Raw genomic sequence first — 10,106 nt, forward strand, 5'->3', positions numbered from 1 at the left:
GGAGCAGGTGCTGGTGCTCGATCCGATGCTGAAGGTGCTACTGATGTGCGCGACAACAACGATCATCTCTGGTCTGCTATGATTTCATACTTCAGCTTTCTAACTTCGGTAGGCTCTGTGACCTAGATCTAGTCTTTTTCTTCACTTCTTTTAAACGCGAGAAGGACTAATTGTGGCGTGTTTGTTAAAACAAACTGCAGTTCATCATAGGGCTTCAGATTATACTTAGACAACAGGCTGATCCAATTGTGTCCAATAATATATGTGATGGACAGTGCCTTTGTTACTGAGACGTCATAAGAAGTGAAACCTGCTAAAATAACCATCATAGAGCAAACCAAATAGTTTATTCTGTAACGAATGTGATATGGCAAAACCTGCATCATAAAATTGCAGCAAAAGTAAGAAAACATGACAGTAAATCAATAAGATTTACTTGATGTGACATGAGTGAATCCTTACCAGGATATCACTATGTTCAAGTTCTAAACTGAAGGTTGATCGTCCAATTACGGGTTGCATGCAGGGCCCCCACTTACTCCCACAAGCAGGATAGTCCAAAGGCCGTGACAACTCGTATGGAGCGAACATCCATGGGATTAGAAATCCTGGTGGGTGCGATAAACCCTGTAATGCATACATATATTGGAGTCTAACCATAATTGATAAACCATGCTCACAAAAAAGATGATCTGGATACTTCAAAATATACAGACTGAATTGAGTGGACACACATTAACACGACTGTTCTCAGGACTCACCACACAACAAAAGTGGCAGTACTAAACAATACAAGGTTGACACACACAAATCAAGTACTGAACAATATTATTTACTACAGACAAGCAAAGGTACACTAATTAAACTCTGCAGACTATTTCTTGCCACCGGGGGATGTACCCCACATAATTGACTAGGCCATGGACTTCGTGAGAGATGTCTACCGGCACCTTCGCCATCTCATCAACCTTGGAGAACCTAACTAAGTGGTCTTTCCACTCATAAACATGACGATAAAGACAATCCGCATTAGATTTGTCGGGAAGCTTTACAAGAACCACACCCTTCGTAATCGAAGGCATAGCTAGGAAATTGTTGTGGTGAAGTACACCCTCGAGAACACACCTGACAATAATGCTACAGGAAAACACTTGTTCACGACACGTGGCGACAAGGACACATCAGTTGGATAGTTTAGTAGTAGAACACATCCTCAGGTCTTCTAGTTCACACGGCATGACTTTGAGAACTTCATATCCACCGTGGACCTGATTCTAATTCAAACAGAAACCAAATATTTGATTACTACCTCCGTTCAGAAATATAAGATGATTTTTGATATTTTACTCCATATAAGACTACATATACACACAGAAATGAGTGAACAAAGACACTAGAACATGTCTACATGAGATACACAAAAAGTTAGAACATCTTATATTTGTGAACAGAGGATTACTTGCAATATCCATAACACAAGTTACTGAGGCTACTATACTCTCTTTCAAGGCATGAGAGCTAAAATCTTACATTTCCTACAGCTAGCATTGATATTCATAAAGTAGTTGAAAGTAATATATAATAAATCAGTGTTATGTGCAAAAATCATATGTATGTCAACCTCTCGCATGTTTTGGTCAAAAGAGCCATTTAGAACCATCATTTGGCACACAAAAATCACATGCAAGATCACCCAGAAAGTTGTACTACTAGTACTAGTACTGCATGTTAGATGAAAAAACACGATCAAGATCGCCAAAAAGATCATCAAGAAGAGATATTACCTAGATTGGCTTAACGAGGGATCCCGAAGAGGGGGGCTTGGACAGGGCGATTGTCAGGACCCCGATCGTAAGTCACACCGATCTAGCATGTAACACATCATATCACTTTGCGGCCTCACGCACGGTATTCCCACGGGTGCCACCTTTGTCGGTGTCAAAACCGGCGGATCTCGGGTAGGGGGTCCCGAACTGTGCGTCTAAGGTCGATGGTAACAGGAGACAGGGGACACGATGTTTACCTAGGTTCGGGCCCTCTCTATGGAGGTAATACCCTACTTCCTGCTTGATTGATCTTGATGAATATGAGTATTACAAGAGTTGATCTACCACAAGATCGAGATGGCTAAACCCTAAAAGCCTAGCCTGTATGACTATGGTAATGAGTATATCCTCCTCCGGACTAAGTCCTCTGGTTTATATAGATACCAGGAGGATCTAGGGTTACACAAGGTCGGTTATAAAGAAAGGAATCTACAAATTTGATCGCCAAGCTTGCCTTCCACACCAAGGAGAGTCCCATCCGGACATGGGTGCAGTCTTCGGTCTACGTATCTCCACAGCCCATCAGTCCGGCCCATGGCTAACAGGCCGGACGCCTGAGGACCCGTTAGTCCAGGACTCCCTCAGTAGCCCCTGAACCTGGCTTCAATGACAAGGTATCTGGCGCGTAGATCTGTCTTCGGCATTGCAAGGCGGGTTCCTCCTTCCGAACTCTAGAATAGTCTTTGGACGTATCGACGTGTCCGGACCCGTAACACACACACCACACACAGCCGCAGAGAGAATATAATTTTACACGAGTCCAATCCGCTGGCAACTTTTTGTAACATGACATCATATCTGTCCGGTCATAATTTTGAACTGTTTTTTGTCTGCCGCTCCATGTTTCGAGACGCGGTTGCCATTGGCACGTCTTGTCAAAGCAGAGATTGTGTCCCCTTATTGCGAGATTCTCATCAATACGGGCATGGGTAACCCAACCGTACCATTTACACAGTCCTTGGGAATAGGCGAGTTTTGAGGCGAGTGGGGAGGCGTTCAATATTCACTGCCTTTGTAAGGGGATAAGGGTTCCCCCTTCTTCTCCCACGCCTTCTCTCTTCCTCCGCCCTTCCAATCTTGAGCTCCAACACCCAAGATCTCATCTTCTTCCCACTCAAGCTAGCACTCAACCATGTCTGGATCCGGAGGTCAAGGCAAGTGGATGGTCTCCTCCGTCAAGGTGAAGGACATTACTGAGCTTCGGGCGGCCGGGTACTTGGCGAAGGAAATCGCCCATCGTCTGCCGGCCCAGGGACAAGTCGTCCCCACGCCGAAGCCCAAAGAGAGGGTGGTATTCATCCCTCATTTCTTCCGCGGGCTAGGGTTTCCACCCCACCCTTTCATCCCTGGGCTGCTGTACTATTACGGGATAGACTTCCATGATCTGTCCCCGAACTCCTTCCTCAACATCTCGGCGTTCATCATCGTGTGTGAGGCCTTCCTCTGCATCCAACACCACTTCGGGCTGTGGCTCAAAATCTTCAACGTGAAGCCGAAGGTGGTGGATGGCCAACACGCGGAGTGCGGAGGAGCCATGGTGAGTAAGCTGTCCAATGTCTCCTGGCCGAAAGGCACTTTCGTGGAGACTGTCAAGGAATGGCAGAAATAATGGTTCTACATCATAGAACCCCGTGGTGCCAACTGGGCCGCAGCTGCCGAGTTCAACTCCGGTGCTCCAATGCGGCTCACCTCCTGGGTCGAGAAGAGCCCGAACTGGTGCTCGCCAGACGAGCTGATAGCGCTGTGACACACGTTCAAAGCATGGTGGACAAGGATGTCAAACTTGTCGATATAATCCAGGTGATGCTAGTTCGCCGGATTCTCCCGTGGCAAAGCCGAAGCCTCCCGCTATGGAAGTTCAATCCGAAGAAGCACCAAACCCTGAAGAGGCTCTTCGAGACTACTCACAAAGATGCCTGGAAGTTGCTCTTTAAGGGCAACGAGACACCGCGAGCCACGGATTCGGATCGTGGGCACGACATTAACCACCCCGCCAGTGAGGTGAGTTTCCAACACGTCCTCTACTTGTCCGCTTCAAGGAGGATATCTGAACTTTTGCTGTCATTTCTTCTTCAGGAATGGATGGAGAGGGCGAAGCGGATCCATTGTCCGGCTCCGCTACCTGAAGAACCAGTCATTCCGCGTTTAGCGAAGATGCTGGTGCCGGCGCCCTATACGGCGCCGGTGAAGAAGGCCAAGGGGAAGGCCAAAGGGGTCCGGAGTGGCCCCCGTCGCAAGGGCACTTCGGACGCGACGTCCGAAGACAAGACCCGCTCCTCCGCCGCCGAATATGACGACGATGAGGAGGAGGAGGAGGAGAACAAGCCTCCCCCTGATGAGGGAAGGAAGAAGAGGGCGGCCTTCGCGAACCTGGTGGCGGGGACGTCCAAGAAAGGGAAGGGCTCCTTCGCGGATAACTCCGCGTGGGACGTCGGCAGCAGTCCGGAGCGACACCCCCTCACTAAGCCTCCAGGTGCATCGTAAGTGCTATGATTCCCGCATACCCATATGTCCAGCCTCTCCTCTTCAATGTATTGACATGATTAATTATGCTATTGTAGTCCGGCCCATGACAGCTCCCAGCGATCCTCATCAAGAGGTTCGTTGGACTCAAAGGAGATGGCCAGCGAGACACCGCCGGCCGCTTACTCTCCCAAGGCCAAAGGATACGATGAAGTGCTCTCCCAATGGACCTTCCCAGGCCGAGGGGAGGCTCAAGAGGCGCCCGAAGGCGAAGCCCCCGTCGCTGAACACCAGGGGGAACCAATCCCCCTAGAGACTAGGGAGGAGGGCTGTACTCAGTTTGGCCCTCAACCGGACTTGATTCCGGAGACCGATACGGCTCCGGAATCCGGCACGCAACCTCCTTCGAAAGAAGGGGGTATGCCTATTCCCACGGTGACCCCTGTCCAACTAGGGGCACCAGATAATCTGATGGAAGCGCTGCAAGGCGCTTCCATTGTGGATGAGCACCGTGTTCTTATGGGCACGGTGATTGAAAGGGTTCAGTCCGCCAAGAGCGGACTAACCGAAGCCTGCAGCAGCCTGATGATAGGTTTTGAGGTAAGCGTCAAAAAGAGAAAATCCCAATATAGACAGTAGCCCCTGAGACACTGTCCGGTGTTTCGGAAAGAAAAAACCAGACATAGGATCAATCCTTTATTGTAGGAAACTAACTAAATTTGTCGGGAATGAATATGCAGGCGTCGCTGCTGGCCGCGGCCTCACATGCTGCCGAAGTCTCCGAACTAAAGCGGAGGCTGGAGCAGTCCGGGGAGGAGCTTGGCCAGGTGAAGAGGCAGCTCCAGGAGAATCAAGGTATGTAATAACCCGGGAAATACTCGAAAAGAGTAAGATGATATATATTGACCGAAGTGTCATGATATGTATAGGAGCAACGACCGAGGTCGAGGCCCTGACCGAAGCCGAGGGGAAGGCTGTCAAGGAGCAGGCCGCCCGTAAGAAGCTTAAGGCGCGGGTCAGCGAGGTTCAACAAGAGCTCCAGGACGCGGTGAGGAAGTGCGAGACCTTGGAGTGCGACGCGTCGGTTCGAGATACTGAACTCGCCAAGGCTCGTCAAAGCGCGGAGACGGCCCAGAATGAGGCCCAGGGCGCCCTCCAAGAGATCCAGGAGGCCAGGAAGATTGCGGCGGGTAAGGCATTTAGTATGCAAAGCAAGTATATGAGGAAGAAGTATTTCTTACTAACCCGGATTCGGAGTTCTCCAGGAGCCTATGCAGATCTACCGCGTAGTGTGTCCGACGCCGCGGAGTTCTTTCGAGCCAATGAAGGGAGCTCCACAGAGAAATTGTTCTGGTCGCAGTTGTCGGTGTCAAAACCGGTGAATCTCGGGTAGGGGGTCCCGAACTGTGCGTCTAGGATCGATGGTAACAGGAGACGGGGGACATGATGTTTACCCAGGTTCGGGCCATCTCTATGGAGGTAATACCCTACTTCCTACTTGATTGATCTTGATGAATATGAGTATTACAAGAGTTGATCTACCATGAGATCGTAATGGCTAAACCCTAGAAGCCTAGCCTATGAGTATATGGTAATGAATGTGTCCTATCCGGACTATGCTCTCCGGTTTATATAGACACCGAAGAGATCTAGGGTTACATGGAGTCGGTTACATAAGAAGGAATCTTCCTAGTTGATCGCCTAGCTTGCCTTCCACGCCAAGGAAAGTCCAATCCGGACACGGTTATAGTCTTCGGTCTTCGTATCTTTACGGCCCATCAGTCCGGCCCATGGATATCAGGCCGGACGCCCGAGGACCCCTTAATCCGGGACTCCCTCAGTAGCTCCCGAACCAGTCTTCAATAGCGAGGTGTTCGACAAACACATTGTCTTCGGCATTGCAAGGCGGGGTCCTCCTTTGATGATCTCCAAGTAATGTATTCGGCCATTGATCCAATGTCGCCTCCTTGGCTTCTGCGCGTTTTAAATAATCTTCGTCCTCCACGTGTCGAGCGAATGTGGAAAGTCAGGGTATTTTTGCGAATAACACCCCGTCTACGCAAGGAAGAGCGCCTATTTAAAGAGATTGGATCCTAGATCCATTCAGCGCTACGCAGAAGAAATCTCCAGAGACTACTTAGGAGAGACCATTCCAGCATGGCCAACGTTCCTAGCTCGTCCGCTCATCCCGGCCCAGAGAAAGGCGAGTGGGAGAGGTGTTCTGTGTCTCATAGCCAATTGACGAAGTTGCAAACGCAGGGATTCCTTCCCCCTGCAGATCTAGTCCCTGTTCAGATGGGGCTAGCTTCCTTTAATGAGGGGACTCAGGCAGAGGACTTCCCCAATCCGTCCGGGGGAGAGCGAGTGTGTTTTGTCCCTTACCTGCTAAGAGGCATTGGATTTCCAATCCATCTGTTCCTCCGAGGGCTTCTGGAGTACTACGGCCTCCAGCTGCACAACTTCACTCCGGCCTCCATTCTGCACATTGCAGGTTACATCGCTTTGTGTGAACTATTCCTGGGCGTCGAGGCTCATTTTAAGTTGTGGAGGAAGTTGTTCTGTCTCGTCCCGCGCAATCACGAAGGGTCAATATTTGAGGTGGGCGGAGCCGAAGTGTGGCACGTTGCTGATACCGGATATCCATCCGGCACACCAAGGAAGGCACCAGATGGATGGCCCTCCGAATGGTTCTATATTGAGGACGTCCCGCTTGTCGACCCGGTTCGAAAGGGTCTTCCCGAATTTGCGGGCGTCCCGCTGAAGAAACGCCACAGTTGGCGTCCCCGGAGTCCTGAAGAAGAAGACGCCGCGAAGGTTCGTCAGCTGATGAGCAAGATAAAAGAGCTCGCTCAGTCCGGGCTCACAGTAATCGAGGTTATGGCGATCTCCATAGTGAGAGGGGTTCAGCCGCTCCAATACAGAGGGCTTCCCATGTGGCACTACAATGGGGAGGATGACGCCTCTCGCTGTGGCCGGAAAGGTCCGGATACCCCTGCCGCTTTGGCTAAGATATTAGCCGAACTGTTCAAAGGGGAGGAAAAGGAATTTCTTCGCCTCAAGCTCAGAGACGGGTACTCTATGTATAATCCTCCCAGTTGGGTAAGGCCCAACCCCTCTGATTTTACTCCTTCCATCTCCGAATTACCTTTGATAAATTTCTAGTTTGTTTGCTTATGACAGCACTGGTGAAAGGTCACCGAGGGATTCCATAGTCCCACCCCGCAGCCGGAGGACCACAACCGGGAGCTTGATCCCGGGTTCGAAGAGGATCCGGATATATTTGTGGTGCTCGCGGAGGGGGTGTTTTACCAGACGAGCTATGATGGCACAGAAGTGGCCATCATCACCGACTACCCTGGTCTTCTTCCTGCTTCACAGGTAAGTAATCAAGAAGCACCTTTTCTAAAAGGGTGCTCTTACTCTGCCTCACCCACCGCATTGTCACGCGTTCTACAGGGGAGGCGTTCAACGATACCGAGGAAATCTGTTCCTGCGCCGGGCAGGCTTTCGAAGAGGAGGGCCGGTGAAGGCACCGCCGGGCCCTCATCAAGGAGGTATGGATAAATATATTTTTCAGTGGCCGTGTCCAACTATGACCTATGCACCTATTTGATTACAGAAAAAGGTTCGCCGAACTATGTCCGGGGGTCCGGCCGGCCGCGCTCCCAACACCCAAGATTTAGACCCAGTCGGGGAGACGGGAGCCGATGTAGGAACAAAGCCGGACTGCCCTTCGGCCGAGGGTTCGGACAATATGTCTGTTACCAACTCGGAAGTAGAGAGCGCCATGAATCATCGGCGCTGCAAAGCTGTTTTATGAGACCCCAAGTTCTCGGACGAGGCATTTAGTGCCTTTAGCTCGGGCGACGCATACATCCGAGCCACTCGAGACGAGCTTAGAAAAGCCACGAGGCAATATCTGACGGATGTGCAGGTAAGTTTTCTTTGTCAAAAAAGGATAGCCATATACCCGTAGCCCCCAAGACTGAAAAGCAGTTGGCACAACTAACTTAAGGATTGTTGAACAACCAGGTCCTCGCGGAGAAGAATAGTCTGCTAGCCCAAGAGCTGGAGCAGTGTCAGGCGCAGCTAAATGCTGCTACCACCGAACTGGAAAATTTGAAGAAGCTGTCCACTGGTAACGTTCCCCTCCATTGAGGAACAATAAATGTATACCAACTTTGCTAATACTGCCACTGATCGTGTAATAGGGTCGCCTAATCAACTTGAGAAGAAGTTGAAGATCGCCCAAGAGGGAGAAAAAGAGGCAAAGAGGCAACACGCCGCAGGCGAGCGTGTGCCGACCCGCGTCAGGGACGAGAAAAACAAGCTACAGGATTCCAACACTAAGTTGGGTGAAGAGTTGAAAGATGTGCGGGCCCAGCTAGCCGACTGCATAAAGGAGAACAAGAAGCTGCGGGGCGGCATGTTCAGTATGTGTCTGAACTTGTTACTTTTTAGTAGTTCGGAGATAAATGGAACTGATATAGCTATGCTTGCAGGTATATTGACAGGCCGTCCTGAAGAGGAGGTGTCCGGATCAGCAAGTGATCTGCTGCAGAGGCTGTCAGAAATGCACGAGCATGCTCGGCTAGCCATGCGGAGTGTGGCTAAGGCCTTATGGCCGTCCGACTCCCCTCCAGGAAGTATGGAGGAGCTTGTAGAGCTATTCAAGGGAGCACGGCGGCGTATCCGGCTATGGAAGATATCGACCTGCCGAGAGGGTGCGCGGGAAGCCTGGGCCATGGTAAAAACGCGATATACCAAGCTGGACCCGAATCACATGGCCAGGGTCGGACCACTAGGGTCAGATGGGGAAGAAATTCCCGTTAGTTTAGTATATGACCAAGTAGAGGTGGCCGCAAAATATTCCCAACAGGATTGTAAGCTAGACTGCCTATTAGATGGTATAGAGGAGGAAGTGTTTGAGTCCAAGTGACTATGTACTTTCCTCACCATGTGGGATTCTAGCTGAATTGTATATCATTTGTCATGGCAGACCTTTTCGCTTCAACCTCCGGACCCGAAGGTGCGGAGTGTTTCCGAATACTACCACAGCCGAACAGGCCGGGGTATGCATGGAAAACTAAGCGTAGGGGTCATAGTTGCTTGAACAGACAAGTTGTATTCGGCTAGTTATGTTATATTACATTGAGAGTGTAAGAAACATCTTCCAGGGAGAATAGTTCTGTTAAGGGTTCCTTTCCCTGGGTGTGCATGCATTAGTAGACATGTCCGAATTGTGATGTAAGAGTCACAGTGTTTATAGCTGCTGGGGGTTCACAATAAAGTGAGTACAAAGAATATTTTTCATCCACCGACCGAATATTCCCTTAAGAACGCTAGCTTTCGACTTCACCCAGTCTGAGGTACACATCCGGATGACCCGGCAGTAACAATCGCAGAGGTGCTCCCTTTACCACCTAGCCGAACAATCGGGAACGTAGGGGTAAGCACAGGAGCCAGGCAACCCAGCTTGGCCAAAACTTAAGTCATATCGATGCTTATAATGGTGAAGAAAAGACATACAGGAAGAACGCGTATGTATGATGAGCTTGATGCTCGGAAAATAGTATTAACAAGCTTCTGTTAAAGAAGCCCCCAGGTATGATGGGCGTACATATGTAAAAATGTGTACGTCAGTAGTGTTCAGTCGAGCCGAATGAGAGCTTTAAGGCGAAAAGAAGAATTGTGTAAAAGGGAGAAAAAGTAATGGAAACTATAGGGGAGAAGGAGACTAACAAAGAGTTCGGCGCTAGGCATAGAACCTTCGGAGTCTGGCCGCGTTCCAGGGGTTCGGCTCTAGGCGATTGTCTG

This window comes from Triticum aestivum, chromosome 6D (genome assembly GCF_018294505.1).
Source record: "Triticum aestivum cultivar Chinese Spring chromosome 6D, IWGSC CS RefSeq v2.1, whole genome shotgun sequence".
Taxonomy (NCBI): domain Eukaryota; kingdom Viridiplantae; phylum Streptophyta; class Magnoliopsida; order Poales; family Poaceae; genus Triticum; species Triticum aestivum.